The sequence below is a fragment of the Chlorocebus sabaeus genome, chromosome 7 (genome assembly GCF_047675955.1).
Source record: "Chlorocebus sabaeus isolate Y175 chromosome 7, mChlSab1.0.hap1, whole genome shotgun sequence".
Lineage (NCBI taxonomy): Eukaryota > Metazoa > Chordata > Mammalia > Primates > Cercopithecidae > Chlorocebus > Chlorocebus sabaeus.
Window position 1 is genome coordinate 66,043,364 of NC_132910.1, and position 20,631 is coordinate 66,063,994.

At 37.4% G+C, this 20,631-nt stretch overlaps 1 protein-coding gene across 2 annotated transcripts in view; it reads left to right on the top strand.

Annotated features, from left to right (window-relative positions):
• The first annotated feature begins 1,299 nt into the window (after nucleotides 1-1,299).
• UGT8 (UDP glycosyltransferase 8) overlaps nucleotides 1,300-20,631 on the top strand; it is an 84,674-nt gene continuing 65,342 nt past the window's right edge. The window contains exon 1 of one of the 2 annotated variants that reach the window (XM_007999640.3): nucleotides 1,300-1,798. The gene's annotated coding sequence lies outside the window, so the exon portion shown is untranslated. Of the gene's footprint in view, nucleotides 1,799-2,048; nucleotides 2,132-20,631 lie in introns of those variants that run through there. The other variant, XM_007999642.3, reaches the window with a different exon arrangement.

A 20,631-nucleotide genomic window follows, 5' to 3' on the forward strand; every position in this document is an offset into this window, starting at 1 on the left:
GATCCTTGAGAAATAAAGCTTTTAAAGTAGATGTCTAAATTCTCTTTTCTTTATTATGTTACATTTCATTTACTTTAGGTTTTCTAGTGCAATTTAAATAAGAAATAAATAGAGAATATGGTAATCTCCTTAGATCAGGTACAAAGGCTGTGAAAATATTCCCTGCATTTTGCACAGGGAATATGTTCAAATTTCTAATCTGCAAAGAAAAGTGCATTATCTTTTTTGAAATGGCATTTGAAGATCTCTGCATCAGTGAACATTCTTGAGCATATGGATTTTATAATAACAGCAGTATACATTAGTTTTTTTATTTATCACTAACTGATAACATATACAGTAAAATATAATTTCCGTTTTCTTATCTAAGGGCAGAAAATCCCAATCTATTTCTGAATCTCACTTTTGAACAAGGAAAGAACGACCCGACATGGCATTTTTGATTTCCAACGTTTAAACACATAACGTTTGTGTGTTGTGGCAGCATCTTAGCTTCTGGAATTTACGCTCGACATGAAACATAAACAATAAACAATTCAGTTCATGTTATATATAACATTATATATAATATAAAAATTATATATATTATATATAATATCTCACACACGCACACTCTTAGACTTTCTCAGTTTTCATGAATCTCACAATCTACTTCAGGCGCTCAAAGGCGCTCAAAGGTCTGAGGCGCCATAGAGAGGCTGCTCCAGCAAGCCTTGGGCACAGTTGCTTGCTGGACAAGACGCCAACTTGGCAAGGTTATGCCTCTGGCAAAGGCAGATTTGTCAGAATAAAGTCGCCACAGGCTCAACCAGGCAAAGCATGAATGGCCCTTTCAGCAGGAGCCTGAGAGGAGGGATGTTATTCAGTCCAGCAACCCTGTTTACTTTTTTTTGGTATCCCCAAACTCCCGTTTTTTAAGGCTTTCCGCTTCAAGAGAGCCAGAATTGAAGCCTGGGTTGGCGGCAGTGCAGGCACCTGCTCACCTAAGCATCACCCTCTTCATTTTCCAGACTCCTCCATCCGCTTGCCCAAGTATAACTTTTGAATAGATTCAGCAGGAGTGAGGCAGGAAAGGTAGGAAGGTGAGAAAACACGCGATATCAACTCGCAAAGCTCACTGAACTGCCTTGATGATAAAAGGCGGGCACAGGGACTACGTGGGTGGTGGCGGAAAGGGCGCGGGACACGCCTCGCAGAGAGAACAGTGGGCGGGGCCACGTGCCGGTATCAGAGTTCGCAACTGGAGCGCTCAGTGGGCTAGCTAAAAGTCCCAGCCTGCAAGCCAACCTCGCTCAGCGGGCGACTGGCCGGATCCCAGCGCTCTGCCCCTCGCCCAGCCTGCGAGCGCGTGGTACGAAGGCGCGTCTGCATCCATGCCCCAGCCGGGGGAGCTGGAGGCGCTCGCAGTCCGAGGCGAGTGATGCTAGGCTGAGCGCGTGGCGGCCCGTGTCGTGCCCCGCTGAGCCAAGTGCGGAAGGACAGCGGCGCGCTCCAGCTCTGCTTGCCGCGCGTAGGGCGGGGCGCGGCTGGGGGGCGGGGGGCCTGGCCGCCCGCGGGGAGCTGTGGACGAGCAGGCGCGCTGCGGACCCGAGGGAGGACACGGTTAAAGCATTGCTATCAACTGTGAACGGGAGAGCGCTCCTTAGTGAACACGCTAACTCTGAAGCCTCCCTTACGCCCCCGAACCACCGAAGGCGGCGACACTTGATTCAGCGCACAAACACGGGTCCCTTCTGTCCCGGATACAATTACGCGGCAGAGACACACTTAAACTCGCGCGGGGCAGCCAAGAGACGAGGTGAGCTGAGGGAACACGCCGTTCCAGCGGGCGGAAGAGGGGCGGGCTGGGTGGAGGAGAGGGGCGTTGTTTGCTCCCTGAGGTGAGTGCCGGGCGAATGGCTGCTGTCCAGGGGCGGGGGTGGGGGGGTAGGAATTAGAAAGCACAGATGGGGTTGGGCTGAGGAAGTTAGGAGTGGATAGTGGGGGCTGGCGGGGTAGGGAGAAAGGCTAGGGGTTGAGGGGATGTGAAGGAGATCTTTTTAAGCTGCCCCCTGATAGCGCCCGCAATCCTGTTTCTCCCATATGGCATCCGTTTGAAGGTTCTCTCGCGTATGTGTGCTCAAGGCAGAGGGTGGGTATAACAGGGAGGCGATTCGGCCGAGGGCCTTGTACTTGACCCCTGAAGGGATGGGCACCGCGGCGCCCAGAGGCCGGAGCCAGCTGCCACGGCAGGGATAGAGATGGGGGAGCAGGAGGAGCTTCGGGACCTCTTTAACTCCCCCTTACTCGTGCCCCTAAGGAGGAACAAGAGCGGGATGTGTTGGGAGTGGTGAATGTCTCAGGGCTGTACAAGCTCGCTGAGACCTTTCGGGGCCCGCCGTTTCCGCGTGCCCTCGCGACCCTCGACAATGGACAGTGTACAGTGGTGGCGGGGTTTCACGGGTCCCCGCGCCGCTCTGGGAATGGTACGGGGTGCCCTTGTATTAGAGAAGCTTGTGTGGGCCCCCGGGATTAGAGATGAGGTGAGCGCCTGCGGGCGGGGAGAGAAGGACGCGCTGCTGGCAAAAAGAAGGGCGCCTTCCACGGACTGGAGGAGCGGCGAGGGAGCTTGGCATGTGTGTTTTGGATTTGAAGGAGGCAAACCGCATCGGAGAGTGCAAGTAGATGCAGTGCGTCGGGGCAGAAGGACAATCCGAGGAGGCGGGCGGGGTACCCACTCTCTATATGCAAACTCACTGGTTTAATTGAGGATTTATAAAATTGAGTACGGTAAACGTGCCATTGTGCAGCACTCCCTTAGGAAAGGAATAGCCTCTGTACCTGTACCGCGAGTTCCCATCACCTTTCAGCATCTAGGCGGGGAGAGGAGAGAAGGTAGAGAACTTCTGAGAGCGTCCTGAGAACTAATGTGAATGGCTGGATTAGTGACTAGGCGTTCTCAGCGGAGAATGTCGCCAAGGGAAGGAGTGGGTGGCTGTATCAAACCAGGCATGCTCTGGAGAATCACCTTTATTATTGAGCCAGTGTTAACAGTGACGATAGAATCTTTTATTTCTGTTGGGTCCTATTGGTAAAAATTAGAAAAAAAACCCACACTACTCCAAATACTCCAAAAATCTTCAGTCCCCTCAGGCTGTCACCTTGTACTACCAGTTTTTCAGGATCAGTATCCTGAATGTTAGCAGTTTGGCTAGATGCCAAGTTGTTATAATTTCTGATAATTGCATGTTCAAAAACGTCTATATTCATTCAGAATTGGCGTGCTTCTGACGTATCCCCAGAAAAAAATTTGGAGGAAGGACAGACAGTGTCTTTTTTTCTGTTCTTTTTGAAAAACTTTTATTTTAGGTTTTGGGGTTGTTACATAGGTAAACACATGTCACGGGGGTTTGTTGTACACATTATTTCATCACTCAGTTATTAAGCCCAATACCCAATAGTTATCTTTAACCAATATTTTAATAGTGTTAAGAGTAACCACACTTTGTCCCCAGGAGATTTTAAAGAGTCGTGCATCTCAATGTTATATAGTAAAGGAGACCAGAAGTTTGTGTTAATTGAATTAAATCTTAGCCAGCTTAGTTTTCTCCTATAGAAACTATCTCTTGGTGTTTTGAGGTTTTGCTTTAGGAATGTGTCTGTGTTCAGCAACTATTCTAGATAATGCCAGATAAAAACACTCTAGTATTGTATGATTTGCCTGCCACCTACAAGGTTAAGTTGACATCTAGTGTTGTGTGGCTTAGTATTATATGAGTCTTTATAAACTACAGTAAATCATAGTGCCCTGATATTTAGTAAAAGCTTGATTCTCTATTAGGAGGTTGGGCATAACTGAGCCGAAACTATACTTCTGACTTTTTCCAGGTAATACTACTATACAGATTCAAACTCTTTTTAAATCTAAGATTTCCAGAGGACTGTGCTTGTATTTAAGCTTGGTACGCATCTTAGAATAAATAAGCCAATGTAGTAAATAAAGATACTTACCACAATTTTTTTTGGATAAAAACTACTTTTTGTTTAAAGATTTTGACCGTTTACATTTCCCAATAATTTAAATTAAAACATTTTATTGCAACTTATGAACAACTGTCAGTTTCATTACCGTTTAAACATTGCTGAAAATCCCACCTTCAATCCTCAAATCCTTTTTAAAATCATGCTCCTGTTTATCAAATAATATCAATTTGTTGCTTTTTAATTCATGCTAGGATTTTCCAACATACACCTGAGAATTTCTAAGATACACTTGGAGAGTGAGGACTTTTGATTATTTATGCAAGGTATCCCATTTATTTGACATCATCTGCAATGGTACTTATTTACATAAGCACATTTTCTTATGAAGAAGCTGAGTCTTCGCACCATTAATTACTGAAACTTAAAAAAAAAATGAGCCATTGTAACCCACAAGCAATTTCTAAATCTTACTGTCTTCCTTGTTCCCTTGGAGAATATTGGATGTAAGTTATTCTTTCTTTTTGGGTTGTCTTTATGAATTCATAAAGAATTGAATAGTGCTATTTGCTGAGGTGTATAGAGCTGTTTTTGTTTATAGTAAATGGTCTCAGCCTGCTGGGTTGAAATACTAGAATGGAGACAGAAGTACCATTCTTCTTTTTATGTTTTTTTTTTTTTTTCTGGGTCCTTTTTCTGTTATCGGCTATCACTTTCTGCTGCTGTCAGACCGTGAGCGGGCCCTGCTGCTATATTATCTGTTGTCTTTTGTTTTCCATTAAATGATGTGGGCTATTGCCTAAGTATAAATCCTGTAGACTTTGTGACAGATACTTTCTGTTCACGTGCTTTATTTGTGGTTTGAACTGAGAACTGAAATGTTTAGGTTTCCAGAAGGGTGGCCTCTATATAAAAGGTTTTAATGTATTTTTTATAGAAAAATTTGTGTATGAGATCTTTAGGAGGGTGTCTTAATTTCAGACAGTTAAGTCTTCTGGAAAAGCTTGATGTTTCTGAGAAACTGAAGCAGCCCTTAAAAAAAGTTTACTTTTTTATGATAGGCTCAGATTGTCTTTGTTTAGGAACATGTATACTAGGGTATTTTACATATTACTGTCTACCATTGAAACTTACTAACCATAATGTAGTGTAGTTAATATTTTTCTACCCTGGAAGTCTGGAATAAGAAGTATTATTTGAGAACCCTGCTACTTGAGGCTACGTGAATTATTTAAATATTATTTTGCAAATTTACTTATGGAGGAGGTACATAATAAAATAAATATGATTAAAATGGTTTAATTTGGTCTTGAAAACAGCGGTAATCATATCTCCTTAATCTGAAGCATTTCACAAACATTCATTCTTTTATTCAATAAATATTTGTTAAACGCATACTATGTGCCAAGCACTGTGCTCTGGGGATGTGCATACAGTTAAGGCCCTGGGAGAGCTCTAGGCTTAAAAGGGGGAGATAAGAAGGAAACAGGCTATTTTCAATATCTACAGTATAATGCTGGCTGTTCAGTAAGTGCCGTGATAGAGATATACACACAGTACCCTGAGCAGAAAGTTGGAAATGGTCAATTCTGTGTGGGAACGGGAGATTCGAGGGTTTCTTAGAAGGTGACATAAAAAATGAATCACTGGAGGCAGGAGCAAGATCGTGGAGGGCTGTTTGCCATCCTCAGGAGTATGAACTATTTTCAGTTCAAGGTTGTTTTAAACTAAGGAGTGATGTGATGAGAAAACAGCTCTTACAGCAATCTAGAAGGAGGGATCTGAGGAACGTGAGATTTGAATAGTAGTTTAGAAGGTATTGCGGTGGCCTTGGTAAGAGAGTTTGAGGTCCTTGTACCAAAGTGTTTGCAGTGGGATGAAGAAAAGGGTTTGGTTACAATGATATTCAGGTGGTAGAACCTCTAAGATTAGGTGACCGATTTGGTGGAGGATTGGGAGTGGATGGTATAGGAGGATGGGATAGGAACTTAAAAGGAGGTCCAGATTTGAGAGCAAGAGTGATAGAGTTCAGTTTTAGACATGTAGAACATGAAGCGCTTATAGAAAATCGAACTGGAGATGTTTGTCCAATGAATCATTGCATGTGAGTTCTGAGCAGCGAGGTCCTGGGCTAAATAGACAGGTAGATAAATGGTGGGTAGATAAAAGGATAGACACACAGAAACATTTAGGATTTTTCAGTGTATAGATAATTATAAACCATGAAAGTTGATAGGTTTTCCAGGGCAAGTACCAAAAGTTAATAGGGAAACACAGGCCTGGGGAGATCCTAAAATTTAATAGTTGGGTAGAGAAATAGGGAGCAATAAAGAAAAATGAGAAGGTACAGAACAAGAGAAGCAAGAGGAGAATTAGGGGGGTGTAACTTTTAAAGCAGCTGAAAAATGAGAAAATTTCAGAAAGTGAGAAGGTCAGGTACTGAAATGAGGGGTATTAGACAGTCTCGGTTCACGCCCCGTCCCAAGCCCCGAATAGCTCTGTGACCTTGAGCTCACAATTTAGTTTCATTTCCTCATTTTCCAAATGGGGTGAGAAGCACCTACATTATAGGGCTACTGCGAGGATCGAATGAGATAAAAGCTGTCAATCACAATGCCTGGGAGGTTACTGGTTTGTGTTTAACAAATGCTAACTGTTTTATGGAAACCAGGACTTGAATTTGTGTCTAGAAGGTCCATAGTCATTTTTGTTTTCACAAGTACTCGCTCTCAGAATTCACGGAGAGTGATTGAAAATATATGTTTAAGATGAAAACTTGATCATACTTTTAACTTTTTGGGTTAGAAGCCAGTAGAATAGCAGCCATTGAAAATTTTGAAGGGAGCAGATGGAGTCAACTGAACAAAGTCCTTGAAGAGAGAGTGGAAATTGCCTCAAGAGCGTTGCAGAGATGTTGGGTTTCTCAGGACAATCCATGCTTCCACCAGTCTGGAGGGTCTGGTGGCATATACATTGTGTTTATAAAGCACCCGGTAATTAAACCTACAGGTTTCTAATGTCCTCTTAGTATTTTAAGTGTGTTCTAGTTCCTTAGGTAATCTATAAGGACATTGATTATTCATTTTAGTAGTAGCTGAAAACAAACTCAGAAAACAATACAGATGATTTCAAAATTTAACAAAATGTAATTTAATATTTGATGATTCCTAAGAAACTTCTATACCTCATAGGTCTTAAAAATCAACATGTGAAAAATAATTATTAGCCTGTGTGATAGGGGAAGGACTGATTTGTAGAGGTTTGTTTGCTTTTTTTTTTTTTTCCAAATTTAGATTACTATGGTAATATTTAAATATACCTACTTTTTTCCCAGGATTTTCTGTTTGAATGAAGTGATGCTTTATATTAGAGGTAAACATTTTAAATTAGATTTTTATTTTAATATGTGTATAATTTTTTTACTCTGTAATTAGTGCATAATTTGAGAAAATGTTTACATCTTTGCACTGGTGTGGGAATCAACAATTGAACATACTGTTTACTAATAGGTTATAAGGCATATTATAAATAATTGTTGTCTCAATACATATTTGTTGAACAAAACAAAATTAGATGTTCCATATTTTTCAGATGAAATGAATTTTTTATCTGCAGTTTTAATATTTGATCATATTCTTTACCTGAAAATCGCTAGCCACACTCTTTGTTATCAGCACCTCTCTATTTTACAGTTGCGTTTTGGTGCTTTTATTTTTTCTCCCACTGTGCTTAGTCCTTCATGATTTATGGTCCTGTTATTTGTAAAGCATAGTAATCTGAGCAGGTGATTTTCAGTTTAGCATTTCTTCTAGTTCCATGTTATATATTCACCAACTCGGTTTTAGACTGTGTATTGTCATGCTCAGCACTCCCTTAGAGATTACAGATGCCAAGTTGAAATTGACTTATACAGAATGCCACACTTAGGTAAGCATTTAGGAGTGCATAGCCAAAATAAAAATGGTACCTTTGGTTTATGAATGGCAGGGTATCTAGGACAGTGTAGTTCATATTCTCTGGATGGATATTCGTGTAAATATTAAAATATTTAGATTAGTTGGAAAGATATATAGTAGGAACATTTCAGAAATAGTTTGCTTGTAGCGTTGTACTATGTATCTGAATTGTTAATTTGGAGTAATCACTGTATTGATTTTATTTTGAAGGTATAATCTATTTCCATTGTTTGATATAAATAACAGAAATGCATCTGCAAGGAGTCCAGTTCATTAAAGACATTTACATTCATATCTGATTTCATAAATATTTGCTTGATTTGGGAATATTATATGACAAAATATTTGTGAAATCATTTTGTGCTTTTTAATTGTTTTGAAGAAATTTAATATTCAAAATACTTCAAGACACCAAATCATGACTTTTTAGTTATTACATTAGCTACAACTTGCTTTAATAAGTAAAAACTATGGGGCTAATTTTCTTCCAAGTAAAACATTAAGTTTCAATAATGTGCACCTGAATTTACAAAGTAGAATCAAGTGTGCAGACATGCTGTATGTTCTCTAATAGGTTCCTGAAAAGCTGTATATAAATTCAACTTTTATAAATTGAGTCATATTTATAGAATTTAAGAAAATAGGGCAAACATTTAACACTTCTTAAATGTTAAGTGATGGGCATACAGATGTTTGTTATGTTAATCTTTATATTTTTCTGTATGTTAGAAATAGTTTACAGTAAAAAAATTGTGGATAGTGACATTAAAGCACATTATATATTAAATATACCCAGGGACTTTGCTATTTAAAGCAATATCAACATACAATTTACCATAGAAAAAATTCTGTTTTGATTATTAATACCTGTTTTGCAAATTCAAATTTTTTAATGGGCTTAATTAAGCAGACACACACACACACACAACAACAACAACAAACTTGGACACACTTCTATAACACATCTTGAATATAGTCTCATCTGTTGGAATTTGTTAAACTTCTACACTTAAGTCTTAATCTGATTCTACCTCATTCTCGTAATATCCATTATTCAGAGGCATCAACAGGAAGAATTAAATTTTAATTTAAAAAACTGTTTTTACTAGCAATGGAATGAGTGATTCAGTGGTGGTGTCTTCCTGCTTTGAGAGAGCTGCTCTAAGACTAGGCAGTTAGTACTCTGCAGCAGGCCCTTCCTCTGGGTTTTTTTCATGAAGAAGGCCCTTGTGTTTTACATAGATTTTGCATTTGTGCTGCTGTCCCTATTGAGTTGTTCTCACCCAGCCAATCTGGGGAGCAGCTCTTAGGGGAAAACTAGTCAAACAGGTTTGCCTGTCTATTCAAAAGGAGGGAAAAATGGTGAAATGTATGGATAAAGGCCAAGAATAAAACTGTTTTAAGGAATGTTCATGCTGATCACTGACTTTATTTTCTCCTGTTTTGAAAATACTTTGTAGACATTTGTGAGAATGTATTAAAGTGAGAGTCAGAGAAACTGTAAGGGGAAGTAAGTTAGAAGCAGGGGATAAGGACAAGATGGGGAGAAGGAAGGGAAAAATAATGGAGGAAAAAAACTCAAGAAGAAAAGAATAGTGTTTCAGTGTCGTATTTGGGCTTTATATAAACTGAGTGTGTTATAGCAGGAAACCATGGTATTGATCTGAGAATGAATTTAATTAAAACAGACAAAACCCCCCACATGCCTGTGGTCCTCAACATCCAAAATAGGGAACACCTTGCCAGGGCAGGGCTGAAGTTTGCTAGGAATGTTGGTGGGAAAATGTTACAGTTAACCATCTCTGACACTAATCTTGTATTAGAGATACTGCTTGGTTTCCCCTAGTAAAGTGTTAGATTCATACAGCATTATTGTAGTTTGCAAATCTCTTACACATATATTTCTACTGTTTAGTCCTCATTCTGCTCCTGGAGCATTGCCCTATAGGTAGTAGCATTTTACAGCTCATAAGTTGATAGAGTCCCAAGTAACCTTTTGAAGTCAAAATGACAATCTAGTCTGGGGAATTTGATGTTAAAACTAAAGCTTCTTGCCTAGAGCAAGTTCTTGAACTACAGCTCACCACCTGCCTCATGTTCTGGGGATGCTGAACCTTGATCCCACTGAAATTACCTTTAAGTAATTTCACTGTAGTCCTCAGTAATCTCCTCCTCTGCTCCATGCTTCTTCCCTGCTCCTTGAGAGTCCCTTCGCCTTTCTCATCTGTAACGGTGAGACTCCCCATCTGATCTTTGGTTGTGCCTCTTCTTCCTTCCTGGCATTTTTAATAACATCTTTTGTCCCAGCACCTCTTCTCTTCTCTGATCTCACTCTTTTGGTGTAGTTCTTGATGCTCATAGACTGGATTTTTACTTATATACAGATGATTCACAAATCTGTACTTCTAATAGTGATTTCTTCTATACTCTCAAGAGCTTAGAGTTCCCAGCTCAACTTCCTAACTCAGATCTGACATCTCCATTTGCCTCAGTCTTCAAAGACAGATTTTAGTGTTGTGGAATTCACTCTTTTTTACCCTTTATATCTAATCTATTCCTAATTTGATCACTATGTCCTTCATGAAGACCTTCTTCCCATGCCTGAGACTTTCCATTCACCTCCTGATGTCTTGGTGTAGTTCCGCATCACTTCTTCACCGTTGGTATTAAATGACTGGTTTTCACCATTACCTTGACCTTCCATCACCTCCCACTGCCCATAACCATCAGTCACTTGTCCTTACCCACTTGCCTTCGAGTGTGATTTGACTATGTGTTTATTTTCACATGGAGATCTAAAACTTTTAGCCTGGCTTTCGAGACTTTCTATTGTCTAGCAGCTTTCTGATCAGACTTATTTATTTTCTCATATTCCTCAGTAGGATTCTAGTCTATTTACCCACTGGGGCATTCATTTCAGGATATCCCCCCCTTGAGATGTCCTGCCTTTTTTTTCTTCTGCACTTCTAAATTCTCACCCAAGGTTTTGACACTCAAGTCCCACTTTAGACTGTGGCTTCCCAGTCTCTGTCACTTTTCTGTGACTTTGATTTGTACATATATTCATGTTAACAATTAGGTTTCATTCTGCCTCTAAGGAGAGTATGAACTCTTAGAGGGTGCAGTCTCTTGTCTCCTCATACACCTTGGACAAACACTATTGATCAGAGATAAGATATTCAGACATGGTTGAATGGTATCTTTAGTTTGTCAAAAACCATATTTTCATTAAAAAAATAAATGAGTCACAATTTAAAAACTAAAGGTAGGTGATTTCAAACCCCTCATTTGTAGTGAAAGGGGCAAAGTCTCTATGGGGTGGTTGTCTCACATTACACAGCTAGTTCAGTTATTCGCTGGCAGAGTCGGAACTAGCATTCAGATTTCCTAGGTCCTAATTCAGCGTCTTCTATCTGTACCATATAAACACTCTCCAAAGTTGTCACCGCCATATGTCAGATAATAGTTTGACTTTTAAAATTTTGGTATCATTTTGGCACAAATATATCGTGTCAATGTTTAAGTATATTTATCTAATTTTCACAAGACAATGGCAATGACATGCAAAAGACTTTCTCTGGACTTGCCTCATTGTGGTGAATATCTGTTATAATCATAGATACTTAGAAGACACAAAATTGTACATTCTTACCTGTTAGTAAAGGAACATTTGATAAATTCATTATGTTTTTCTGCAGAAACTACCAACATTTTTCCACTTCTGGGGACTAGTATAACTGCTGTTTTTTATCTAATACTCAACCTATCTAATACAACCTTGTCCTAGTGATGATGGTAGAATTTTATAAAATAGGGAAGTTTGTTATTTGTTCACCTGTGAATATATTCAAAGAATTGAATAGGAGAATACCTAGAATTTTGTTTCTTGTTCTAATTTGCTTGTTTATATTTGGCCAGTTTTGTCCTGAAAACATGTTTGATACATTACATGAAAATTTATTTTGTGACTCTTAATAATGTTAAAAATACATTTAAACTAGTGATAGTAAAGAAAGGATATCTTCATTAGTGGCGGAAACAATCCCATGATCTTTTGTGATTCTACAACATTACTGTAGCCTTAAGAATCTCCAGTAATGTTGTGTTGAAAGCTGTTTCTCCTACGTGTGAATATGTTTCATTGCAGGAGAAGATGAAAATTTGATCTGGATATTCACCAGATTCACTTGCTGTATTCTAATTAAAATCCCAATAAAAGAGAATTATGAAGAGTACTAACAAAACATTTTAAAACATCAATCATTGTTTTTGTATTTTTTTAAAAGAAAATGTATACATGTTAGACTGTAAAGCCTCAGATAATCTCAGTTGTATGATTTATGAAACTTTTCTCTCTTGTGTAAAGATGGGATCAGAATCAAAATAAAGAATTTCCATATTGTTTGCTGAATGTTTATCACATGATGCAGATGCGTGGAAATAACTATACCAGGCTAGTCTTGGGGAATTGTAGAAATAGAAACCCATATCTTATTCTGTAGGATACATATATATATGGATATAAATGCATATATATACACACACATAGATATTAGAAGACACAAAACTATACATTCTTACCTGTAAAATCATAGATACTTAGAAGACACATATTTACATATATAGATATATATACACATATATATATTTTAAAATGAGGTATACGATCAAGACATAAGTGTTTTAATACCACTGTTTTCTTTATTAAAAAGGAAAATTGCGTTTTTTAAAAATTACAAACTTTTATCCTTATTGTCTAAATTTGGTTTCTGGAACAGAAACATCAGTGTTACCTAGTAACTTGTTAGAAATGAAAATTCTTGGGCTCATCCCCAAATCAGAAACCATGAGGGCAGGCCCCACAGTGTGTGTTTTAACAAGCCCCCCAGCTGATTATGACGCGTGCTGAAGTTTTAGACCCACTTATCTATGGTACCAGATATCTCGTCAATTCACTTTTCTCGCAAAACGAAAAAATTCACATCATCTTAAGGACAAAAGAAAAATTAAGTTTAGATTTTAAAATGCTTTCCGGGTTAGTTTTATAACCTAAACTTGTATTTTACTTACTAATTGGTTATTGAGGCATCAACAAATATTTTTAGTTCAGATAAACCTATACATTTCTCAGTTTATTAAAAAAAAACAGGGTTGAATTAGTTGTTTATTTTGGTATACTTTGCTATGACATTGTGTAAGTGTAGCCTAGATTTTCTTAATTTTTAATCACAGGGAATAAAGGGGAGGAGGATTGAAAAAAGTCCAAAACCCTTAGTCCTAGGCCTCATCCCCAGAAATTCTTATTTGATTGAACTTCATTGTAGATGGCAGGTTTTCAGGCATCTCTATTTTTCGAAAGCTTCCCAGGTGATTATTATGTGCAGTTGGACTATAGCCATATGTTCAAAGATTGGTGCATCTACCACATATCGGTTCATTAAAAAAATTGCCCATTAGATCTATTAGGTTCTTTTATTATTTTAAGCAAATTGTCCTTTCATGTATGTTTAATTTAAAAATATTTTCTTTTCCAATAGGTTATTGGTATTGTTGATTTGCTTAAACATGTTATTGATCATTTCATTACTCTTTATTCAGCCTCATGGTTTTGCTGTAAATCCTTGCTTATTCAAAGTGCACTCCAAGCACCAGTAGTCCCATATCACTAGAGAGCTTGTTTCATAAATCAGTATGATGGGGCCCCACCCTACATGTACTGAATCACAATTCATATTTTAATAGTATCCCTATAAAGTGTGTCTTACATTAATGATTCTCTATAACTTAAAATTTAAAATCAAGGTAAATTATTTTTCCTTTCATTTTGTTTCTTAGAATTTATTGATTTAATCTTAACTACTTTTGATGAACCAAAGATATCAATCTCATTAAACCTATTATTAAACCCTTTTTTTCCCAGTAAGTTTTAGAATAGTAAGGAATATTTTAAATTATCTAATTTCGTAGCCCTACCTGACAGGTGAAGAAAATTAGAGACCTAAATTAAATGACTTGGCCTAAATGACAAAGGCTACTGATTTACGGATCCGGATCCATAGATGCATGCTGCAATCAATTTATTTTTCTTTTCATCATATGTCACTTAAAATGATATCTTTATAATTTAAACTACTTGAACTGTGAGCTAACTGAAAAGATAGTCTTAGATTACCAAGTACCATATATGTCCAAAAAACCCCAACATTTTATATATGCATTAACAATTATTTTAATTATCTATCTAAATCGATCTTGATAATACTTTACTAACACACTATTTCAAATTAGTTTATAATTTAATTAAGTAATAATGGGGAAGTTGACTATTAAACAAAATAAAAATGAAAGGAACTACTACGTCTCTTTACTACATATTAAGTACTAAAACTATTCATGTGCTCCTGAGAGACTGCTGGTACTTTGTATACAGAAATTTAAACAGAAAGTTGTTTGGAATTGTTTATTCTGAGTTCCTGGGAATCTGGGGCTGTGTGCATTATGCTTTTCTAATTTCCCAAGATAATTGAGCTTTAATTCAGGTCTTGATAGTTGGATCCACATTACTTTCATTGTATTACCTGTATTTCTCTTATTGCACATAAGTAGCGAGTACTAGATCCTTATCTGTCAATCCGGTGGAGAATTGCACAAATATCCCCAGCTGCTTACTAAATATGCAGATTCTTGGGTTTTTCCCTAGACTCCATAACAGCTTATTTGCTGAGGTGACTTTGGAACCTGTATTTTTATTAAGTACTTGAAGTGATTCTTCTGGATGCCAGAATTTGAAAACAACTTCTTTATGTGATTATATGTTTGTATTTTAAATAGTTAAAAATAATCACCATCATCAAGCATTAATTGAATACATACTATGTACAAGGTACTGAGTGCAGTCTGTTGATATTCGTATTATCTTATTTTTATTTTCTCACTATATTTTTGTTTTTATCTTACCTTTCTGTTTAGTGCTTGCAGAGAAACTCCCCAGGTGGGCCTAAGCCAGCTATCACTGATAAGCGAATGGGGTTGAGTTTCTCATTACAGCTTCACCACCTGTACGGTAGATGTCTGAAAAGAGATAACTGCAGATACTTGTGTTGAAGAAGTGTTAAGTGCACCTAGCTTGGAATGGTACAACAGCAACAACAACTTTCTTTATAACCTCTCCTTCAAGAAGAAGTTCTTTTGTATTCCTCTTGGCACTTATGAATGTGCCAGGTGCAAAACTGAATTTTTTGAGTGGTGTTCCTAATGGTCTCTTCCGTTCAGTATTTCATATGTGTAAAGAAAGGTCTGCCTCTGTAATACTTGCAGAGATTTCTATTAATCTTATTTTTCATAAGATGATATACTAGTGTAAGGAATGGAATAGTAATACAATATTTTTCATTATGCTCTTTTAAAATATTGCTTTGTTATCAGGCAAAGCAATATTTTAAAAGCAAAAGTGATTGTGTTAGAAATTTTTACCAAAAACTTCTGACAGGGAAGTTTGGATTAATTTATTTCATTAAGTTTGTGAAATGGAACCAAATTCCTTCTTCCTTTGCATTCAGCATTTTTCAGTTTTATTTCTGCAGTTAAGCTGTGGGCTTCTATACAAATAAATTTCTTTACTTTTTCTGATGGAATGAAAAATATTTAGTAATGTGGAGGATTTTGAAAATCTAGAGCTACCTATATTTATCAACTACTGACAGCCAAACTGGGTTCTGTCAGTGTGAGGTTTTCACCCAGATTGTACTCTCAAAGGTGCCTGACCTTTTTGTTTGTTTGTTTGTTTGTTTGTTTTTTGGGCAGGAGGCACTTTTAACCAACAACAGGTGGCCTCAATTTTCTGAATTATTTCTTCTCCTACCTGAAATCAACATGTTCCCATTCTACAATGTTATTTTAAGGGATTCTTTGCTTTTAGTAGTTTACTTGCTAATAGTCACCATAAACAACTTAAGATTAACAAGAATTGCCTACAGATGAAAGATACATGTTTATAACCTGGGCTATTTAACAACCAAGTAGATATAAAGCTGGTTTTTTTCCGCAGTTGGTCCACAGTTAACAATTTTTTTAAAGCTTTCTTTTCTTTCTCCCTTCACGTAGTGGGATATGAGTACATTAGTTTACTAGATACTAGATCTTTGTCAGGTTTTCATCCTCTCAGTCTTATTATCTGTAAAGTGGGGGCCACTTTCTTGCCTTCATGTGATCTCAGTATGAAATGAGATAATGTTTAGAAAGCTGGTAATACAGGGAAGGCATGTAGCAATTAAAAACAGCTGCTCTTTATTGATACTTGTATGTTAAGTCAAAGCTATAGGGTGACCAGCTCGTCTCCGTGTACCCAAGACTTTCCCAGTTTTAGCACTGAAAGTCCCACATCCTGGGGAACTCCCCCCCCACCCCCAGTTCTAGGCAAACCAGGATCCTGAGTTCCCCTAGGGCTTCAGTGACTTAGAAAAGGTAGCTCAGTTACTTCACACACAATAATTTGGGCATAAGCAGGCAGGGCTGGTGTTATGGTTTCACAGTCTCAGGACCCAAGTGTCTTCGTTGTTATACCTTTTCTGGTTTATAATTCTGTGTGTATGGTCCAGGATGTTAATCATTACCATGTCTCATTCCAGCTGGCAGGCAAGTGAAAAGTGAAACTCCAAGGGCATACATTAGAAATTGCACATAGCAATTCTGCTTCCATTTCACTCTCATTGAGTAGAACTTATTTATGTGACTAAAACCAGCTATTACAGAGGTAGAGAAAAATTGTCCTTTGCATTTTTGGCTTAAGCCAAACTGAAGTAGGGTGGATTCCATTACTGGAAGAAACAAAAAAAGGCCACAGCTGTCTCTCATGTGCCTATGCCTAGCATCTAAGTTCTAGTTTCCTTTCATAATTTTTATTATTACTAAAGGTAAAGGCAGTTCTCTTGGTCATTTATAACACTACTGTGAATGTGTAAAATGAAAGACCCCAGATTCAAGGAAAAGCTGTAGTGAAATCAGTACTTTTATTTGCTACTTTCTTCTTCCACCTGTAGTACACATTAACCCAGAAATTTTCTCTGTAGTTGAGTTATGTAAATAACTTTAGTACCTCAGGCAAAAGTTTTTGATTCAGAATTTTGTTCAAAAGTAAAGAAAATTCATATAATTAGAAGGTTCATTTATTTACAATTAAAGAAAAAAGTAGGGCTGATAGTGGAGATGTATGTGGTTCATCTATATATCCTGGTTCAAAATAATAATTGCAGTCATTTACTCAGTGAATAAATGTTGAATGCTTACTACTTAGTTAGGCAATGAGAATAAAGCAATTACCAAGTTTAACTAAAATCCCTACCTTTATGGAGCTTAAGTCATACTAGGGAAAGGCAGAAAAAATTTTTTTTAAATAAAATTTATATTTATTTAAAAGCACCAATAATGATACTCAATGAATATTTATTTAACCAAATCCGTATTTATTTATTTTTTATTTTGCTGGATGGCATTTTCCAAGGCTTACTTGTAGGAGGTGCTTTGAAGAGAGATGAAGTTTCTCTTACAATATTCTACGTAGTACAAAGTTTGGCAATTGATTGGTGCATTTGCTCACATTATTGCAGTCTACATAATAGTAAATGCCAGGGAAACTTAAAAGTACTGAGAACCTCAGCCCTTTCAGATTACATCATCTGCTTTAAACTAAATCATCCCCTTCATTTTTCTAAATATAATTCACCATATACAGAAATGATTTTATGTTTTCCTTAAGCACTTAATTTGTTTTTCCTTTAATGCAAAGATATTTTGATTAATTCTTGTTTAAAATAATGAATTGCTGAGACGCTGGGATGATAGGCTCTCAAAAATCAACTTATTTCATGTAGTTTATGTGCTTGTCATTTTTTTCTTATATGGTTCAATGGTTCATCCACATTAATGCTTTCCAGTTCTGAGTTATTAACAATGAGCAGCTCTTAAATTGGAGAAACGAGAGGAATGATTCTTTCAAGTGGTAGTAAAAGGTGATTCCCCACTTTTTTTTAAATAGCGAGGGTGGAGGATGGGAGGAGGGAGAGGATCAGGAAAAGTAATTGACTACTAGGCTTAATACCTGGGTGATGAAATAATCTGTACAACACATCCCTGTGACACAAGTTTACCTATGTAACAAACCTGCCCATGCACCCCTGAACTTAAGAGTTAAAAATAAAAATACAAAATAAAGAGAGTTAATATATTCCAATAATAATAATAATAATGTTACCAGAGTCACGTATGGTATTAAACTCTGGTATTTTAGCTTTAGTCTCTTTGGAAAAATGGGAAATACAGGGGCTTTATAAAAGTCTATTTTCATCTTTAAAATATATCAATAGTATATTAGGGTGTTCCTTTATCAAATTTCAGCATATATGAACCATTGATACCTAGGCACAGGAGCATTGTAGCTAATCTAACTTGTTTTCTGGAGCACTAATGGTTTAAAACCTTTCCTTTAGGCCACGCGTGGTGGCTCATGCCTGTAATCTCAGCACTTTGGGAGGCTGAGGTGGGCAGATCACAAGGTCAGGAGATCGAGACCAGCCTGGCTAACATGGTGAAACCCTGTCTCTACTAAAAAAAATAAAAAAATTAGTTGGGCATGGTGGTGTGCGCCTGTAATTCCAGCTACTTAGGAGGCTGAGGCAGGCAGGAGAATTGCTTGAACCCGGGAGATGAAGGTTGTAGTGAGCCGAGATTGTGCCATTATACTCCAGCTTGGGTGACAGAGCAAGACTCCATCTCAAACAAAACAAACAAAGAAACCCTTCCTTTGACCTTGGAGAAATCACTTTTACAGATGAACATTTTGAATGTACAACATTTTAGTACCACCAGTATCCTGATATTCTTACTGTTTTGCACAAAATAATTCATACTGAAATGTTAAATTCATAGGCTTCCCTATGGTGAGTGGTAGACACACCTATTAAAATGCTTTTGGCGTTCTGTCTTGAAAGTAAGCATAGAAATAATTTTTAATAGGAAGAAAAAAGAGTAGACTGATATGCAGCTTGTGTATAGTCTTCAAATTTGTGTACATTCTGAATTTTGGATTTTCTTCAAGATTCTGGCAGTATATTACCCCACTGCCAGAATCCTGTAGTCAAGTAGTAGTAGTATCCCAGAAGCCAAGAGAGAATTTAGAGGAAGAGAGAATCACTAGTGGCTAGTGTTAAAGGGAAGTCCGAACAGATAAGTGGAAAATGGGCATTTGTGTGAATATTGGGAAGCGTTAGTGCTCTTAACAATAAGAATTTGGTTAGAATTGTGGAGGATTCAAAGGCTGACTGTAAACATTTGAGGGGTAAGTGGAGACCAGCAAATAGAGAGTGATGTTTTAAGATGCTTAACTCCAAAGGGAGGATGAGAGTAAGGCTCCAGCTCCAGGGATGTGCCAGCTGATAGCTGTTATAAGAATTATCTACTTTTGGTAGAAATCTTTGAAACTCCTGAAAAATGTAAGAAAAGGGAAGAAAATTGCTCAAGTCCACAACCTTAAACTGTTATCAGTTTCATCTTTACTTCATTGTCATTATAATCACTTTATATATACATATATGTATATATCATATACATAATTTCATTTCTGATCTTAGTGTTATGTTACAAGTATTTTTTGATATTAAAATTATTTTCAAACATGATTTTTGATAGTTCTATGATTTTCCGTCATAAAAATATACTGTAATTAATCTACTGCTGGCTTTATAGTGGTTTCTGGCTGTTTGCTGTTGGCAATGAATGCAATGGACATTTTTGTACATAAGTATTGGTATTTCTGTAGTGTTATAAAATAATATGTCAGTTGTATTTCAGAACATTTACACGAGTTTACATTTTCACCAACTTCTTTTTTTTTTTTGAGACGGAGTCTCGCTCTGCCACCCAGGCTGGAGTGCAGTGACCAGATCTCAGCTCACTGCAAGCTCTGCCTCCCGGGTTCACGCCATTCTCCTGCCTCAGCCTCCCGAGTAGCTGGGTCTACAGGCGTTCGCCACCTCGCCCAGCTATTTTTTTGTATTTTTTATTAGAGACGGGGTTTCACCGTGTTAGCCAGGATAGTCTCGATCTCCTGACCTCGTGATTCGCCCGTCTCGGCCTTCCAAAGTGCTGGGATTACAGGCGTGAGCCACCGCCTGGCCTCACCAACTTCTTAAGACTACACTGTGCCTTTGCAAGAGTTGAGCATTATCACTAAAAATAACATCCTTGCCGGTTTTATAAGAGACAAGTCTAATTTGTTCATTTGTTCAATCATTCCACTGTAGCCCTGTCAATACCTCATACCACTTCTCAGAACTAGTGTGTATTTATTTTCTTTTATATTCTTCACTCAAATTTGCAATGGATCTTCGGGAGAAAAGGAATGGAAACACCTTTTTTAATCTGCCATTTTAAACTGGAAACCTCTGCCTGCTCCAGATGTTCTAAACATTCCATAAATATTAATGATTATGCAATTAAATCTATTATTTGTAAAAGTGATTGTTTTCTTTGCTTTATTCTTAATTTTTTTTTCTTTCTAGATAATCCTTTAAAACTAAACATTTTTAATGGATTTGTCTAAAAAACTTTTAACACTATGCTATTCAATTTACTTTAAGGAAGGTTTAAGGTAAAAAATGTAGTGATTTTATTTTTCAAATATAAAGCAAATTTTTAACACTGTTGAATAAGTTGTTCTTTC